The following is a 10317-nucleotide window of genomic DNA, read 5'->3' on the forward strand; positions in this document are numbered from 1 at the left end:
ATGGGACCGCGGACATCACTAGAAAAACGAGAGTTGGTGTTGGAGCAGTTTAAAAAAGGAATGTCGCAACGTAAAATAGCTGAACTAGTAAATTTGAGTTCGTCCACAGTTCAGCACATTATTGAACGCTTTGTACGTGAAAATCGTGTGGTAAATAAAGGACGACAGGCTCCAAATAAAATTTTCACGGCGAAAGATTGTAAGTGGTTGGTGCGTCAAGTGAAGAAAAATCCAACAACAAGTGCTCCAAAGTTGACAGAAATGGCCAAAAAAGATTTAGGCAAGAATTGCCTTCCCGAAACAGTCCGAAGAGTAGCAAATTTAAATGGCAGAATAACCCGTAATAAGCCGTTTGTAAGTGCAAAAAATAGAACTAAGAGATTGCAGTTTGCGCGTGGCCATCTAAATAAGACACCAGCATTTTGGAAGACTATACTTTTTGCAGATGAGGTTAAGATTAACTTATTTGGACCAGATGGCAGACCTTTTATATGGCGCGAACCTAATACGGARCTTAGGCCTCAAAATTTGCGTGCTACTATAAARCACGGTGGYGGCAACGTTATGGTGTGGGCATGTATGTCAWCAAATGGGGTCGGAAACTTAACTTTTATTGAAGAAACTATGAACAAACATGTATATTTAAAAGTTCTGCAAGAAAATTTGCTTCAAAGCGCTAGAAAATTGCAAATTGAAGATGACTTTCGCTTTTACCAAGATAACGACCCTAAGCACAAGTCACAGATGGTGCAAATGTGGTTAATATATAAATGACCACACATTGTTGAAACTCCTGCACAATCACCGGACTTGAACGTCATCGAAAATTTGTGGTCTATTTTGAAGACAAATATTAAAAAACATGACATCCAGAACAAATCCTATCTTAAAAAAGCTATAATGGAAGAGTGAAACCAAATTAGACCGGAATACACCAAAAAATTGGTRGACTCCATGGCAAATAGACTTCAAGCTGTAATTGATAATAAGGGATACCCTACTAACTACTAAGGTTTAAAAGTTCATTTAAATTACGAATAAATACTTGTTCTTTTTTGAGTTGCATCCTTTAAGCTGTGACGTGAATTTCCAAATACTATTTATATTTTTTGCATTAAAACTAAATAAATAGAAATTTTTTTGAATGTTTTGTTGAAAAATTAAATACAATTTTTTTTCATCTTTGCAAAATTTTAAGATATATGGAAGATTTTACAAAAGAATTGTATCTGCATCAAATAAGCTGTGAGTGACTGTATATATATACATACATATGTACAGTAAAAGCTCCTTATTCGCGCTTCCTTTATTTGCGTTTTCACTATTCGCGGATTGAGAAAATGAGACCCAATTTCTATAATTGCGACTAAAAATCTTTTTATTCGCGGATCTGATAAGTACATACATAATAATAAAATTATCGATAGGTATCCAACCAAAAATTCTTGTCAATTGGACTAATAAAAAAGTAAAATAGATGGACTCGGATTTTTACCCGACCAAGGACTGTCAACTCGGCAGAACTCTGCCGTTACAACAACAACAACAGGACATTGACAAAAGCCGCCTTCATCGCGATCGGTTGAATGAAAGCAACCTTATACCTCAATAAATAAAGATATTTTTAAATGTTGTTGTTCCGTTCATACTAAAAGCCGCTTTGCGTGTTTTATTGTTTTGTCTTTCAATTAGTTACAAAAATTGTGATCGAGTAACACGTCTCTACTGCACTCTTCCTAGTTCATAATGTCAACTAAAAAAAAAAATTAGAAATGAGTTTCGACATGAAAAAAACTGTGTTACCACTTAAAGTGAAAATATAAATGCTTGATCGTTTACGCCTTGGAGAGTCATTTGCAACCATATCATGCTCATTCAATGTCAACGAATCAACTGTACGATCGATAAAAAAAAATCCGAAGATAAAATAAGGTCGTTTGTAACTTCAACTTCACTGTCAGCTAAAATTGTTCGTGATCCAGCAATAGAAGAAATGGAAGTGGCGTTGTCATTAGACCGCAACCAAAAAAGGGTGACCCTGAGTGGTCCAATGGTCCGGGAAAAGGCAAAGCGTCTTTACGCCCATTTTAAAGAACCTGATGGTAGTTTTAGTGGTGAATGTACAGATGGAGGATTTCAAGCATCAGAAGGTTGATTCAATAAATTTAAGGTGAGACAATCAACATCAAAATCGTTGAAGAAGCAGCATCTGCAGACACTGCTGCAGCCGGACGATATCCAGAAGAATTTACAAACCTAGTGCTGATGGACTATACAAACCTGAGCAAGTATTTAATGCAGACAAAACTGCATTGTTTCGGAAGAGAATGTCAAACAAAACATTCATTTCTAAGAGCGAAAAGTCTGCTCCTGGATTTAAGGCAACAACGGATAGAGTTAGACTGCTGCTATGTTCTAATGCATCTGGAGATTGTGGCAGTAGCGAGGCAGGTGCTCCTGCTTTGGTTTTTTTCTGTTTTGAAAAATGGGCATGGTCCTGCTCTCTAACATGGTCCCTAACTCTTAACATATCTCCGTCAGTGTAAAAATGTTTGAAATCGAGGGATATTCCCGCTCACTACCCATATAACGGTACTATTAAAAACTACTAAACGCACAATAAATCAATAACTAAATACGCCAGAGACATTAAATTTTATCATCGAGATGGTATGAGTGAGCTTTATGGGTGTGAAAATTGGTAGTAGTTGTTGTTGTAGCGGCAGAATTCTGCCGAGTTGACAGTCTTTGGCCGGATAAAACGGCCGGATAAATACGTAGACCCGACTGTCGTTGAACGGCTGAAAATTGGTCGATGGGCGTGGTATCGCCCACATTTTGGTGAAATCCTATCTCTCGGAACCCTACCATTCACACCGTGAAAATGGACGACTTCGGACAACAACCACCCCTACTTTCCATATACCACAATTCTAAATTCCACTTGATTCGTTCAGTTTCTACTACTCAGATCAAGAAGCAACCAATATAAGGGTATAAAACTTTGCGCGGATAATGTCTGTAGTGTGTATTACTTTATGACCAAAAATTGTTTAAATCCAATAAAAACTGTTCATGCTCCTCGGTAAAGAACGTATAGACCCCGGTACCTATAGTTGACTTTTGATAGAAAATATCGCTCAAAGTGTGATATATGTATAACTAAAATGAAAGGATAGTCCTTCTCCTATAATAATATGTCTGTATGTCAAAAAGGGGTTAAATCGGACTAATACTTCCCTTAGCCTCTATAAACTTAATATACAAATTTTCGACCTTCTTGTGAATGAGTGAATATGCAAAAAAATATATTTGTCAATATCTGAGTTATGCCAATGAAAATAAAAGAGCGTGTGTTGCTCATAACAATGTATTTCTGTTCCTAAAATAAATAAATAACTTGTATCATGATTTTCGAACATCCGGCTGACGTTGCTCTATATGAGTGTTTCCCAAAGTGGGCGATAACGCCCCCTTGTGGGCGCCGCAGGTGTCAAGGGGGGCGGTAAGAGACCCAGAAAGAAAATGGGGGCGTTGCGTAGAGGCCTGGGGCGTTATTTGTAATTTTATTTAGCTAGAAGGCCTCTTAGACAACGACTACATGAGCTCTCGACTCTCAACAACAACTTGTGAACATCAACTAATATGAACTAAAAGATTGCTCAAACTCGGTTCTATATTTCCTCCTCTAGGGTAGGTAGGTAGGTTCGAGCTGATGTAGCGCATGTTTTGAGCTCTTGAAAAATTTATTTTATCACTTGCGAAATGGCGTCGGGTAGTCAGCTGGTGTAGCGCACGTTTTGAGCTTTKGAACTCCTTAAATCTTTTATGTGGAAAACAAAAAAAGGATCTTTATTATTTGTATATATTATGTATTTCTGGGGAAAATAAAAAAAGGATAAAGGTCCTTTTTTTTACAAATGTATTTCTGGGAAAAATAAGAATACGAAAGGGATAAATATATTTTTTTTTACAAATGTATTTCTAGGAAAAATAAGAAWTCATATTTTTGGACTACTATATAATAATTGTGCTCAGCATTCCTATATAAACAACGTAATATTAATTTATATTCATTTGTGGTTTTCCGCGCAATAGATGAGCATTACTTACGCCTCCTTTACAGTACTCGCGAAGTTAAACGTATTTCTCAAAGCAAAACAATGTCGGAAGTAAAAAAGAAGAGACGGCAAGACTGTGCGGAATACATTATGATAATTAGGGTGGTGGAGCACGGTGCTCGTTCGTTCCGTAGATGTGGTTGGCCGTGGGGAAACGGTCGGCGCAAGTTATTSCACAAATGTTAAATAAAAAACAAAAAGGTTTTTTTTAATAAATGTATTTTACAAATAATAAATTGGGCAAACACTTACCAGAGATATTTAAAACATATTTTTTAAGTTCTCTGCACTTACCACGTCTGGATCGGTGAGCGGTCGCAAAAAGAAGAGAGCGCGCAACTTTTTAGTTATTGTTTAGTTGCGCGCGAATTAAAACTTCGAAAAGAGGAAAAGAAAAGATTGCTCTGCCGATACAGACGTGGAAAAAGAAATTGGGCGGGGGCGGCGTCAACATTCTCCCCGCCTTGCAGTATTACTGCAGATGCTGTTTACAATAGGGCGGGTATTGTCACTTGCGAAGCGAATGAAAATTTTGGCGAATTTCGCCGTGGCGAATTGTAAGTTGCGAATCTCTAACGAATCCGCCAGAAAATGGTGAACGTGTGACGAAAATAAATCCGGACGTCGCCAGAGGAATGGGGAATTTTGGATCGACAAAGAAAAGCAGGGCAGAGCAATGGGACCTGTTCGCTAATTTGTTTGGTTGAAGTTACTTATGTGTAGCATTTAGGATTGGTTAGATATAAACTGAAATTAAAAAAAAAAAAATAGCGAAAAATCGACGCGAAACTGTTGCCACAGGAGGAGGACCTTATGCTCAGCAAAGTTTATCTCCATTAGAGCAAAGTGTGGATGAGCTTCTTCACCTTCAGGCGGCTGTAAATCCTACAGGCTTAGCATATGGCTCAAATGAAGTAGAAACTGCAGTAAATACTAGCGAAATTCAGCCAGAAGAGCGCACGACCGAGGAAACACAACGAGCCATGGATTTGGCATCGCAATCCTCAAGCAGCCGTCCTAGAATGACAGTAGAGGAACGTGAAGTCATTCGGATGAAAGCGTTGGAAAAGCAAGCCGAAGTTCAAGACACCCTTTCCAACAAAATTGCAAAAATGGAAAGAAAAATAAATGAAATTGCACTTTATGCAAGAAAACATATGAACTCAAACAGGAAGAAACTAAATTAATGAAAATGAAAGAAGAAAGGAAGAGGAAGAAAATTTAGAGAAAGGAAGAAGGAAGAAAATTTAGAAAAAAAAGACATAAAGAAAAGATGGAAATAAAACTACAAATTTTAAAATTAAAAATGCCAAAAAAAAATAGGGTAAATAGGGTGCTTGTAAATAGATTGAATTTAGTTTATAGTTTATTTCATAAGAATGTGATTAATTTTTTTTTTATTTCATATTTTAACCGAACTTGAAATTGAGATTTTTTTAAGAAAGCATATGATGAATTTATTTTTACTTTATTATTGTAAGTGACGGAATCGAATCTGATTTTTTAAATTTAATTTAAAAGCATGTAGTTTTTGTAATTTTTATATATTTATTATCTATGTAATATTGAATTTCAAAGTATTGAATAAAATAAAAGAATACAATATATTATTCACTGAAGTCGGTATAGTTTCATTTACATCAAAGCATCAGCAATTTGTCTTCTGCGGCGCTGTCCTGGTGAACCATTGCCATTTTCATTAATTGGTTCCAATGATACAAMGTCATCAGTTTCAGCCTCCTCCGGATCACCGATTCTAAATTTTTTACAAATGTTGTGCAAGGCGCAGCATATATTAATAACGGATGTTACTTTAGCAGGATCGTAGCGCATTTTTCTATCACTCAGAAGACATCTGAAACGGCATTTCAAAACTCCAATCGTACGTTCAACAACATTTTTCGCTTTTGCGTGCTTCTTATTAAAAATTGACTCCCTAGTTCCAGATTCTGCATGACGGAAAGGTGTTAATAAATAAGGGGCATAGTGGGTATCCGGAGTCACCTGCAAATGTATTATTGTCTTCAATATTCATATGTCAAGATTAAACTTGCGCAGTAGTCAAATATTGCGAATACCTAAATAATTAGAGTTCTGATCTCCGTTTTGACGCGCTGCCTCTAAACATGCCTTTAGAACTATTGTTCCATACGAACGAATTGTGTGTAGAACCAGCTTATCTAGCATCCACAAAACGGATATTCATATCATGATCACAAGCCTGTAATAAAAATACAATAAAATTTTTATACCAATTTTACTGTATTAAATTCATAAAAACTCACAATTATTGCATTTATGCTAAAAAATTCTTTTCTGTTTAGATAGAGGTGTTTGTTTGTGGTAGGAGCATAAATCGCAATATGGGTTCCATCGRTGCAGCCTATTACATTTGGTATTCCCGATCTTGAATAAAATTTGCTCCTTGCCTGCTGCTTTTCTTCTTCACTCATATCTACGATTATATGGGTACGGCAAATTTCATTTTCCAAAATGGGTATGATCTCTTTTAAAATAAGGGAAACTGTTGGCTGAGCTCGGCACACAATTTTAACATAGGCGTTATGGAAGACGACATCCGACAATGAAATTTGTCTTTGATTTTATCCAGCACATACATAAATGCGTCCTTGTTTAAGCGGAAATTTGCAACGAATCTACAAATACGTGTACATTGCACAAAAACTTCTTATTATTCGTTATAATTGAACTGGATACATACACCGTGTTAGGTAGCTCTGTAGGATTAGAATTATCTCTAATAAAACGGCGCTGTCGAAGAAGATTAGTTCACGTTTCCACATCGTAATTATCCTCAAAATACAGATCCGCGTTATTAAACATATTTTCGAATTTCAGTTGATATAATAATAAATATTTTTAAGTTTAAATGACACAAATGTCAAATTCGGATGAACACGCTACTTTTTTTTATGAATGGCAAATACATATTTTAGCGAATACGTTCATTCGCCATTCACAATGCAAATTTGGGGTATGTTCGCCAAAGCGTTCGCTTCGCCAAATAAATTCGCTTCGCAAGTAACAATACCCGCCAAGGTTACTTAAAACTAACTTAACTAACTGGCTCCTGCACTTCCTCTTCCACGTCTTCTTTGCAGATGGGGTGGCCGACGAGACGAATCGAGTCAAGTTCGGTCCGGGAAATGTCGCTAAGATGAATCGAATTTCAGTCGGAGATTTCTCATTGATATGCTGCCAATTTGCATAGAAGTCACCACCTTCCGAGGTCGGCGAGACGACTCGAGTCTAACTCGATCCTGGGTAGGCGGTAAATGTGAGAGGTGTTGGCAGCCAGTGTACTTTATGGTACCGATATTATACGACACCGGATATTATATATCCCAGTGTCGTATTTTGGGCGATGAGTTGGCAACATGAGCCGGGAGTAAACGTCCGCTCCCAAGATTACTTCGACTGGCGCTGCCCTGTGGAATTCGTTATCTGCCAGTCTTAGGTTGCGGAATTGTTGAAATAAATGGTCTTCCAGAGACCTTGCTGGCCAAGGTGGTAACGGACGGCGTTGTATTTGTGCACTCACGGAGATTTCTGTTTCTCCACCCGGGTTGTCCCGAAACATCAGTTCGCACACTCGGCTGTCTCCACGTGCATGCGTACGCAGTCGCAATCGTGGAGGCGAGGATAACAGTGGCTGGACTGACTGGGCTAATCATGGCCCGCACTGTTACGAACCTCGTCGCAGTTCGAACACTTATTAAGGCGCTTGGTGATAGCGCCATTCTTTGTTGCCAAGGTTGTGTTGCGTGCCTGTCCTTGATGATACGGCGTGCATCGGCTTGACGACGAGTGTCTCGTCCACGCCTTCGCTTCGAATGGGGTGGCCAGCGGAACGAATGGAGTTCCGTTCGGTCCGGACAATGTCGCTGAGACGAATCGAGTCTCAGTCGATCGTTGCCATGCCGCCAATCCGAAAGGAAGTTAGTAGCACGCCGAAGTCGGCGAGACGACTCGAGTCTGGCTCGATCTTGGGCGTGTGGTATGCGGGAGAGGCATCGTTGGTCAGAGCTTTGCGTGTTACCGTCATGCACTGAAGTGGGCTGATTGTTGGCAATTCTGTTGATCGAACTGTTGCTGCTGCTGTTGTTGCTGTCGTTAGCCACCACGGCCAATGTGGAAGAGCCGTTCGAGGTGGCTGTTTCGTTCAGAATATTAGCCAAATGATGTGAGGGTGTTGATGTCGGTGTTGGGGGCTGTTGTGGTGCCTGATGCAGCTGATGTTGCTGGATTTGCAGCGGTTGATGCTGAAGTTGTTGTTGTTGCGCTGTCACCATTGGGCTGGACGCCATKSGTGACGAAATGTGCGCTGTGCTTCACGCTGCGTTCACTGCTGCCGTTGTTGTTGTTGATGCTGTTGTGGTAATGGCTGTTGCTGCGGCTGTGACTGCGACTGAGGTTGCAACTGTGACYGAATCGCTGTTTGCGTCTGTGTTAGGATCTGGGTGGGCGTTGACGTCGGCGGTGGCTGTGACTCCAATTGTGAAATCTATTGTTGTAGTCTTGACTTGAAATTAGCTGGTGCATCTTGTGTCACACTTAACATTACAGCAAACGGATCGCCTAGCAACTGGTGCTGGTGCTGCTGTTGATATGGTGATGCATTTGTTGTTGAGGTGTTGCTGGATGATGTGGTGATAATTGTGGGTGATGTCTTTTCGACTGCTGTTGCAGCATAGTCTTTTGATGGGGCGATTGTTGTTTCTGTTGTGTAAATAAATTAGTATTAATTTTACTACAAATATGGTTTTGTGTTTGTTGTTTAGCTATTGTTGAATTTTGTCCGTTGACATTACCATTTATCTTCGTTTCTTCGGAGGGAACGGAAACTGTTAAAATCCAACCGAACATTGTACGTTGTGCAACGAGGGATCCGAAGATTTTCGATTTTACCCCATTTAGAATGAAGAGTTAATTGATCTGGATGGAAGCAGTCCAGTCAATTTTGGCAGTACCAACGCTTCCGCTTCTAGTCTTAAACTTTTGTTACGGGGCACATCAATTGTAATCGAGCATACCGATTGAACTCGTCCTGATACGGTATTATTCAATCCTGAAACTCGCGCGCTGACCTTTTTGCTTGCCAGATGTAAGAGTTTTTGCAGACTATTGCTTAAGAAGGTGGCTTCAGATCCCGAATCAATCAGGGCTCTGACAGTGAAGGTGCTCTTGTTGTGACATATGGTCACCATGGCTGTACCTAAGAGCATGCTTCGATTGGTAGGCACATTTGAAATATTGGCCTTAATAGACGCCACATGAGATTTAGTAGAAATCTCAGTAGTRTGTTTGCTGTCGGATATCTGAGCTATTCCCTCACTCTGATCCCAATGAATCATAGAGTGATGTCTCTGTTTACGTTTGGAACAATTAAACAGACTTTTACAATTTTTGACTACATGTGAGTCCGATAAACAGTTTAGGCAGACGTGGASTTTTCTGACAGCATTTAACCGTGCGTTAGGCTGCATATCAATGAATCTTTGACAAGTTTTCAAAATGTGCGATTGAGATGAGCACAGTTTACATTTAATATTGGTTTTCTTAGCGTGATGGGAATTGATGGGTTTGGATCCAATCCTTGACTGTAAAGTTGGTATCCGACCTTCACCATCATCCGACTTAATCTTGGGTTGAGCACTCAACTCGCCTTTGAGGTTTGATACTCTCTCTAGCGTTTTAACCCGTTTGGTTAGAAACTTGTCTAACTCAACCCATTTTGGGATCTCTGAATCCGAAACCAGAGATTGTTCCCAAAGCGACAGTGTATAGTCCGGTAGTCGGATAGAACACAAATGCGTGAATATGGCATCACTGCCATGTATTTGTAAAGCTGATATGCAGCTATTTATCTCCCGCTGTAAATTTCTGAGTTCGGTCTCAGATTCTGTAGAAATGTGCGGAAGCTTCAACAATAAATTTAGTTGTGTGTTGACAAGCGCTCGCTTGTTTTCATACCTACACAACAAATTATTCCAAGCTAATGCGAATCCGTCATTCGTCAGTGGCGCTTTCGAAACAATAGCTTTTGCTTCACCTGGCGTTTTTTGATTCAAATGGAATAACTTTTCTATCGGAGATAGCCTGGGGTTATTCCCATATATAGCGGCAAATAAATCCCTAAATGAGGGCCATTGTAAAACATCGCCATGAAATATCT

The 10317-nt window shown here is 39.3% G+C and overlaps 1 protein-coding gene across 1 annotated transcript in view; it reads left to right on the forward strand.

Annotated features, from left to right (window-relative positions):
• LOC108977986 (survival of motor neuron-related-splicing factor 30) overlaps positions 1-10317 on the forward strand; it is a 37256-nt gene that overhangs the window by 3124 nt on the left and 23815 nt on the right. The window lies entirely within an intron of this gene.

The sequence above is a fragment of the Bactrocera latifrons genome, unplaced genomic scaffold (genome assembly GCF_001853355.1).
Source record: "Bactrocera latifrons isolate USDA-ARS-PBARC rearing strain unplaced genomic scaffold, ASM185335v1 scaffold_986, whole genome shotgun sequence".
NCBI lineage: Eukaryota > Metazoa > Arthropoda > Insecta > Diptera > Tephritidae > Bactrocera > Bactrocera latifrons.